This window comes from Stylophora pistillata, chromosome 10, assembly GCF_964205215.1.
Source record: "Stylophora pistillata chromosome 10, jaStyPist1.2, whole genome shotgun sequence".
In the NCBI taxonomy this organism is placed as follows: domain Eukaryota; kingdom Metazoa; phylum Cnidaria; class Anthozoa; order Scleractinia; family Pocilloporidae; genus Stylophora; species Stylophora pistillata.
Window position 1 is genome coordinate 13,100,930 of NC_142528.1, and position 8,618 is coordinate 13,109,547.

Sequence of the window (8,618 nt, forward strand, 5' to 3'; positions counted from 1 at the left end):
TTCTCTTTCACTGCAAAAACTTCCTGTGTGTCCTAATACCACGAATAAACCGAGACGTGGATCTTCTACTGACCCATTACTTCCCAGTGGTGATTGATGTGGCACCTCCGCTTGCAATATCGATATAGGTTATATGAACCGTGACAAGCGAATCAACTGGAGGGTATCTTCATCATGAGACACCAAATTTTCTTCACTACTGTACTGAATCAAAGAAAACTGCTCGCCAGGTTGAAAGTAGAAGTTTCTTAGGAGTTGAACGGCCAATTCAATTTGTTCACATTTACTACAGGGAAAGTGAGTGACAGTGGTAACCAAGGAAATAAACCTAATGACGTTAAAACAAATTACAAGGGACCACACGAAACGTTTGCGTGATTGTGCCGCGGGACCACTTGAAACGTTTGCGTGATTGTGCTTTATTTATCTATCTCTATGGTAATGACAGTATCTTTTGTTATATTACTTAAATCAGCCAACCAAGGCGTAACTAATACCAATACAAGTACGAGATTAAGTACGTTGTCACAAAGGCACGCGACGTCACTTATAGTTTGACTTATTGTGGGAAGTTAAACTACCTATGAACGTTTAGGGGAAGCGAAAGACCCCATAAATACAGAATGACACCTGTAAAATGTACCATTTCTTGAACTATAAAGAAGCCTCTAAATTTACCACCACTGTTTAAAAATAAAACAAAAATAGTATTAGCTCGTAATACTTTACCTTAAAGCTGTTAAGGTGTCATGATCATCTTCAGGTGATAACGGAAATAATGATAATGATAATAAAAGTCTATTTGAGATACAATGAATATATGAAGTTCATATATTTTGAACTGCGGTATTAGATACGTATGATGCACGATCCTCGCAGTAGATAGCGCTATTTATGCAATAGCGAAAATCAGACTTTCACGGGTTTATTACGAATCAACTTAACGGCCTGCTCCCAGTTGGCTTGTTAGCTCAATTGGTAGAGCGCTGCCCTAGTATCACAGAGGACAGTGGTTCGATTCCCGTACAGGCCTGATTTTTTTCAGGTCTGATTTTCGCTATTGCATAAATAGCGCTATCTACTGCGAGGATCGTGCATCATACGTATCTAATACCGCAGTTCAAAATATATGAACTTCATATATTCATTGTATCTCATTTATCACTTTCACTGGTTTATTACGAATCAACTTAACGGCCTGCTCCCAGTTGGCTTGTTAGCTCAATTGGTAGAGCGCTGCACTAGTATCGCAGAGGTCAGTGGTTCGATTCCCGTACAGGCCTGATTTTTTTCAGGTCTGATTTTCGCTATTGCATAAATAGCGCTATCTACTGCGAGGATCCTGCATCATACGTAAAAGTCTATTTGATAAGTCATTCATGAAAGAAAATGCAGCATGTGGGAATCCTACAGACTACAACTTAAACAGTGAAGTAAGTCATCAAAATGAATTTTGTGCTACTGTTTTCGATCTATCTGGATTGACCAATCATGCAACACAAATATCCACTTAAATCCCAGAAAGTCTACTGTACGGTATAGTTCCAGTTTTGATGATGCCAGTGAAAATGTGGGTACATGTACTTGTGATGTGCTTTCTGATATACTTGATAGTGGACCTTGTGATGTTGAAGGGAGTGATTGTGAAGAGGTTGCACCAAGAATTATTGGAATCTGGGTGGGGTAGGAGCTGCAAAGGTTAGTTGTAATGTGGGATAGGTGAGCTTGAGTACTTAGCATAAAACTGTCATCCATGTAACGACAGAAAATAAAAATGGTGGTAAAGCGATTAGTCATATCAATAAAATTAAATTAGCTTAGGTCTGCAATTTACCGGCTACAGTAACTGCCATAACCGCCTCCTTGATTTCCTAATAGGTGGTATTACCAGCAATGAAAATATTGTGCTGATTAATAAAATTATTGAGGCCAAGTAAGTTATCCCTATAAAAAAGGGCAGGTTAAATAAATTGCAGCTGGTGATGATGGCCTGTACGGTGTCGTAAAAGGATATGTTCGTATAAAGTAAGGTGAAGTCAAAAGAACTAAATCAAAGAGCGTCCAGTTCAGTGAAGTACAGTGTGTGCAATAAATTCTGTAAGTCCGTTGAGTGTAAATTAAAGGAAAGGGTGTGTCTCGTTCTTTGAAAAAGTTTTTCAGTTTTAAAATAATTCCATCAAGTTCCATACCAAGTAAACTCTTGACTCTTGACTGATATGTCGACCGATATATCGGTCGAGATTATCCACAATAAACTTGATCTGATAACAGAGATAAACTTTTTTTTTTTATTCACTCAGTGAGTAAATCTGGAATGAAAGCCAAATGTTTTGGTTTGGGCCGTAGTGAATAAACTCATTTTGGAAAGATGGTCCAATGGGCCTGATGAAGAAGGAAAGTGGGATAAACTGTTATGAGTATGGCAACTAACGCGTTTACGGAATAGTGGTTATTAGTATATACTAAAACAGTGGATAGCGTTGAAGGCGCGCTCTGATTGGCTAGTCAAACTCCGAATATCCTTTGCATTTACCTCCGAGCAACTCGGGAAAAAATGGCGTCCCGGTTTGCATCCGTGACAAGCGAAGAAATCTCTTAAATTAATGACGAAGCAGTGTATCAGTATCTCACTGTTTTAGTACATACTAAAGCTTCGCGGCTCGGTAAATATCCACCACTAACCACCTCCACTTCGGTGAACAGTTGTTAACTATGCAGCAAGAGACCACTTGGTCTGAAAAACCTGTGATTTTATAACACAACCAAAGTAAAGCGCGCGCTCTGATTGGTCAATTTAGCGTCCCCCATTTGCCCATGGGTGTACGCTGCTGATGTGAGCAAATACAACGACTATTTCTCCGCGCGCGCTTGTTTTTTCAGGTCACGTAAGATTTGTTAAATTAAAGGGAACTCTTTAGCTACAATGTATCAATTTTATGTTATAAAAAAAATGGTAAACACCACAGCGTACAATATTGAGTTATGGATGCACTTGGGAGGTTTGCTAAGCACTCAAGAAGTTAGAGTCGCTCTCGGATATCGCCTCGAGCGACTCTTACGCTTCTTTCGTGCTTAGCAACCTCCCGCGTGCAACCATAACTCAATAGTGTACGCTGTGGTGTTTACCATTTGTTAAATAGAGGTTTTGCACAGCAGTCATGTTGGATGGCAGGAACAATGAAAATATTTTGCATAAGAAAAGAATTTTTTTCCTATGGGAAAAATGATCTATTGTTCCTGTCATCCAACTTGGCTGCTGTGCAAAACCTCTCTTTATCTTGTTTGTGTGTCCTTTTATGCTACGCAGTATGTCTTTTATCACCAGAGTACCAAAATTTATTCTTAACCATGATCTTCTTCCCACTGTGCATGGTTTATGACTTGATTTAGCGAAAATTATCGAAGCGTCTTCCGATCACGTGCACCTTTTTTTACTTTGGAAGTCATGCAAGCTTTTATACGAGTGATCACGTTTATGCAGCGATTTAGGACACGGAAATCGGGGTCTATTTTCGTCGAATTGTTATGGGAAACGAAGTCTGAACTGTCAAAAGGATAATCTTGGTCAATTTTCCAGAATTATGCAATAAGCTGTGAGCTCAACTGAGCAAACACATTGATTTGCCAAAGTTCATTCCAGTTTCTCTCTATCATTTTTCTTATGTCTGCGGAATTCCATGTATGTTCATTTACCCAACGAAGGCGCCTCGCGTTTGAAAATAAATATAAAATATGTATTTTGTATGAAACTCACAAATTCATCACACATTCTTAAATTCCCAAAAATTTACATTCTCTCCTGAACAAACACACCACGGCAGTCAAACAACAACTGCTAAGATGCAAACTCCTACAGGTAAGTTCTCGATGACTTCTACGTCAATTTTTTGTTTTAACTTGTTTCCAAGAAGTCTATTTTGACGAAATTTGCCCACATCAAGGAACACAAAGGAATAACGGACGAACGATCATGAACCAGCAAGCACATACGAAGGAATTTAATTTGTCTTCTGGCATATATAATCGCTAACGTCAATAAAACCTAACTGACCGTTGGAGTATTCCAAGCGTTTCAACCGGAGGTATCGACTTTAGGTTACCGTCGAACTTTGTAGGAGGTCTTTTTGAAAAACATCATTGTTGCCAGATCACCCTACATCGATATGGTTTTGTGAGAATGATATCCACAACGAGATATTGATAAGTTTTTGTAAAATTCCCGCGGCAGAATTTGTTATCTAAGTTGGACAAACTCTCTGTGGTGCAACATCTTAAAAACCTTGAGTGTAGTAAAATAGATACTACATCGAAAAGAACATTACGAAATTTATGAAAGCTTAGAAAAGCCGCCTTGATCACTTGATGGGACGATGTTGGTCTACCATAAAACTGGTAAGTGAGTCATCCAGCCCAATTTGATTTCAGTCAATACTGATCAAGCACTGAAGTGGCCATATATCGAAAGTTAGATATTACAAGCCGTCTTATTATAACAAAATAACAAAAGATTTTCAAAGACAAAGATCTTACCTTGAAGACCGGTCTTTAGACGCGCAGAAATACGAGTGCGGAGATCAGTACTAATACAAGTCAGACAAACTTGTTAATGTGGAAAAAGGAAATGTTTAGGTTTGCAGGTCAAGAGCCGTGAATGCACAAAACGCCCAACGAGGTCGTCAAATACAGGTTGTTGTTGTTGTTTGTCTGTCGTATTCGACAATGACCATGAGACTTCAAATATTTAAGAACAGAAAAGTCACTGAGGTCTATGCGTAGGAAGATGCCTTGAGAGACCTGCCCTTGACTTAAAGAAGCGTTCACATGTCGGACAGGTGTAGTATCGCAGGCCGCACTCAAGCCACGTTGTACACCCAAGGAACTCTGGGACAGTTATAGGCGCGGTTACTCAGAACATGTCGTACTCGATACGTTATGATACCATGCTTTTATAACTTTGTGTTGTATTAAAACAGGGATGGGTTGGCACTGTACTGGGTGCAGACGCTGCTCACGCCTTGCAAATGTACGATATTACGCTTCAAAGTGGATGAGCTTCAAGCCGTGGTAAATTTAAATTTACCTGGCATTATTCGTATCACAGAAAACTGGCTGGATTCCGACGTTGCTGATTCTGCTATCTCGCTTGACGGCTTTTGTTGTTTTAGGAGCGATCGTATAGATGGATATGGAAGTGTTTGTACATATGTTACCTCCCATATTCCCTGTAAACGACTAGTAGACTTTGAGTCTTCGGATGTTGAATCCCTTTGGCTTACAATCTGGCCCTTCCGGCTACCGCGTGCAGTCTCACTGATTCTACTTGGTGTAGTATATCACCCCCCCAAGAAATGGGCCGAATAATAACAAGATCTTATTGGAACACATCCAAAATAATGTTGATTAATTTCTTTGTAAACATCCTGAGGGTCTTGTAGTGGTATGGGGAGACTTTAACCCGATCAGTACTGGGATTACTGAACAACAAATCTAACTAGACTAGTTCAAATGATATAGGTTTTAACGCGTGACTCTGGCACTTTGGACTGGTGTCTTACGAATAGGCCAAAATTTTTTTTCACCACCCAAACAGCTACCCAAGATTGGCACAAGTGATCACTACTCCGTCCTTATACGTTCAAGATCATATCCCTTAAGAAAATCGTCACCCGTCAACACACTGCTAAAGGAGGATTTAAGACCTAGTAAAGTGGACGATTTTGGTAGATGGATTACGCAGAATGATTAGCAAAATTTATTTCATCTCAGGATTGTTAAGGATAAATCTGACTTGTTCTCTACAAAAATGTCGGAAGCAATGGACCGCTTCTTCCTTTTACAGTGCACAAAGTGTTGTACTTCTGACAAACCGTGGATGACTTCCAAGCTAAAGTCCTTAATTTCACGGCGTCAAAAGTCCCTTGTGTCACATGGTACAGATTCTACTGCTTTTAAACATTGACGAAACATGGTTCGGCAGGAATGTAAGAAGTGCAGAATCAACTTCTAGGAAAGGAAACTCGTGGCTTTGAAAGATAGCAGTGTAAAACGGTGGTGGAAGGAGATTAAGGGCTCGACATGTCAGAGGAGTACTACTGACAACCGGACCTTTCAAATGCTGGATGAAAACATCCCGACTTTTACCGATTTCGCTGATTGCTTCAACAATTTCCTTGCGGGATTGAATGCTCATTTTATTCCCCTTGACTTGACGGACTGTGAACTGGACCTTCAGGTCCCTGAGTAGCTCCTTGTTGATCAAAGGTTGGTGTACAATGCTTTGCGACAAATAAAGCCCAGCAAGTCTCTAGGCCCTAGTGCGATTCCCAACAAGATCTTAAAGGAGTTTGCAGCAGAATTGTGCCCTGTGCTCACTGACATTTATAACTCATCGTTAAAACAGGGCTACGTTCCAGCTCAGTTGAAGCGTCGCCTCCCAAGTCTGTGGACAGTGATTTAAGACCAATTACTCTCACTGCTCAGATAGCCAAAATCATAGAAGGTTTCACACTTAGCTCCCTGTGTAGCCAAGTCATTGATAACCTTGGCCCCTTGCAATTTGCCATACCGGAAAAATCAACGACACATGCCTTAATTTACATTTTACACTGCATTTTAGAAGCCCCAGACTCTGGACACTGCTATGTTAGAATTTCATTTACTGACTTTAGCAAAGGGTTCGATCTTACTCACGTGAATTAAGGAATGGGGCAGAATTTAAAAAGGCTAAAAATTAGGAAATAATTGGAAAAATAATATTTAAGCATTCGTTGATCTTTCTTTTATAAAAAGCTTACTAATCCATGGGGAAAGAAAACGTTTCTGTGGGTCACGTGACGCAACCGTTCTTCAGTGCTTTAATTTGGCGCCATTTGTCTCCGTTCTCTTTGGTTCAAGTTTACACCACTTTTTACGGCATCAGATTACGGTTAAAGCATCCAGGAATGGCCTTCTATGTTCTGTGTTTTTGAGCTTAATCGGGGAATCCGGGAAAATGCCGTTAGCTAGTGTGAAATTGTCATTCTTTTTTCGATGAACGGCAATTTACTCAATTATTGGTGTCTCATGAGGCCATTTGAGATGGAATCTAAAATCCCCGATTGATTGCTAGTTTCTTACAATAGCCTTCTGGTTTTAGAATAGAAAAGCCGTCGTCTGAACTATGGTAAAGTGGTGTATCCAACGTTTTTAATACTTAACTAGCAGCTCGATGTGTCCGCCATATTTGAAAGCGCGGCCTAGACTTCGGAAAACTAGAACCGAGAGAATGTTCTTGCTGCTATAGCAACAAAGCCTTTCCAAGATGGCGGACAAGATTGCAGTGGAAGGGTCATAAAGTTTGTAAGTTGTTTTTCTCGTTTCTTTTGCGTCATTAAGGAGGAACTTTGCTGAATGAAAACATTAAATTTATTTATATGCAAAACTGGTATTTTTCATCTCTATATACTTAAATTTGAGACGTAGTAAAGAAGTAAAGATAACAAGATTTCGACGCTCTGAACGAAGGACAACTTTCGTAATAAAAGAAATCTTAACTGTCTCTCGGAGTTTTGCGCGCACTTCTGACTCCTAAAACATTAATTGCTAGTAGAATAATAGGATATCATGTTCCTGTTCTAAATTATCCTTCGAGTTTTGGCGCAATGTTCAGATAACTTGAGTTTTTTGTGGGGTAAACATACGCTTCGATCTTGCTGAATTGGTTTCAACGAAACACCTTCAGAATTACCGTTTTACATTGTCTGAAGGAATTTAAAGGCTTTTCAGCTGAAAATTCAACGTCTTTTGCCACACGAAGGATTTGAAGAGTCGCTAACTTGAAGGAAAAACATCGCGGCTTTTATGGCGGGATTTTTTTAACTGTGGCTTCGCGCGTGTAGCTGCAAGGAACAGTGTTAATGATGAGAATGGGAAGGTTATTTACGACAAGGGCACTCGTCTACAGAGGTTCTTGAGTACATTTTCTGAAAACAAAGAAGCTTTTGCTGTTTCTCAGAACACATTCGACAAATGGCTGCACGTACTTCTTAAAAACTTTAAAAAATGGCGCGGTGAAAGCAAGTCAAAATACTTACATCACTTCAGTTCATTTGCATGGAAATCGCTGTCAGCTCTTATGAAGGGATTACATTCTATCTCGAACTGCCGGGAATGCCAAGTGAATCATCTGCTTTTTCAGACACAATTCCCTCTGAAAACTAATCGACTAAAAGGAGCTGACTCAGTAGCTACATCCACAAAAGAAGCAGGGAATTTGACAAAAACAACCAAGGCTGTAAAACCTTCAAAGAAGGCCATTCGGGATACTGCAAAGAGCATCTATTTGAACATTAATGAGCCATTCAAGAATCTCTACAATATCAACCTTGCTGATGCCTTAACAAAGGTACCTGAAATTGGACTAACACATGCAAAAACTAAAGTGCAAAAACAAAAGGAAAGAAGAGAAACTGCTAGGCGATTCAAAAACAGTGCTGAAGAACAGTGGTCGAAAGTTGACTGTGACACCATGCTTGGAACGAGACAGTCATTTAAACAGAGAGAGTTACAAAGAAAATCTCTTTATTTTGAGTCCCATGAAGAGGTAGTCTCCCTCGCAGCCGTTTTTTTTGGGTGTCACA

The 8,618-nt window shown here is 39.8% G+C and overlaps 1 pseudogene across 1 annotated transcript in view; it reads left to right on the forward strand.

Annotated features, from left to right (window-relative positions):
* Window positions 1-7,663: 7,663 nt before the first annotated feature.
* The window catches only part of LOC148721867 (uncharacterized), a 7,884-nt pseudogene continuing 6,929 nt past the window's right edge, over window positions 7,664-8,618 (forward strand). Inside the window, exon 1 of the transcript XR_015992798.1 lies at window positions 7,664-8,581. The product of XR_015992798.1 is annotated as an uncharacterized LOC148721867 (transcript). The remainder of the gene's footprint in view (window positions 8,582-8,618) is intronic.